At 38.9% G+C, this 311-nt stretch overlaps 1 non-coding gene across 1 annotated transcript; it reads left to right on the top strand.

Annotated features, from left to right (window-relative positions):
• Positions 1-72, top strand: TRNAH-GUG (transfer RNA histidin (anticodon GUG)). The gene has a single exon. It is a non-coding gene; the product is annotated as a tRNA-His (tRNA).
• The last annotated feature ends 239 nt before the right edge of the window (positions 73-311 follow it).

Consider the following 311-nt stretch of genomic DNA (forward strand, 5'->3'; position numbering starts at 1 on the left):
GCCATGATCGTATAGTGGTTAGTACTCTGCGTTGTGGCCGCAGCAACCTCGGTTCGAATCCGAGTCATGGCATCAAATGGCAAGCGCATGAATTTTTTAAAATCTATTTCAGGAAAAAGCTAAAGACTTCCTGCGAGCTGTATTCATATATAGCCACATTACTGGAACCTAAAGCGTACGTTCTGAATACATTACTTTGAGAGTGTGTCGTTACATTTAAGACATTTATATGTTGCTTTTCTGCTCATTAATTTGGGAGCAGAGAAGATGAAGAATAGTTTCTTATTTGCACATCATCCTATATGTTTACC

Source organism: Pituophis catenifer, unplaced genomic scaffold (genome assembly GCF_029215685.1).
Source record: "Pituophis catenifer annectens isolate HBS135680 unplaced genomic scaffold, rPitCat1.0.hap2 SCAF_6, whole genome shotgun sequence".
Classification (NCBI taxonomy): domain Eukaryota; kingdom Metazoa; phylum Chordata; class Lepidosauria; order Squamata; family Colubridae; genus Pituophis; species Pituophis catenifer.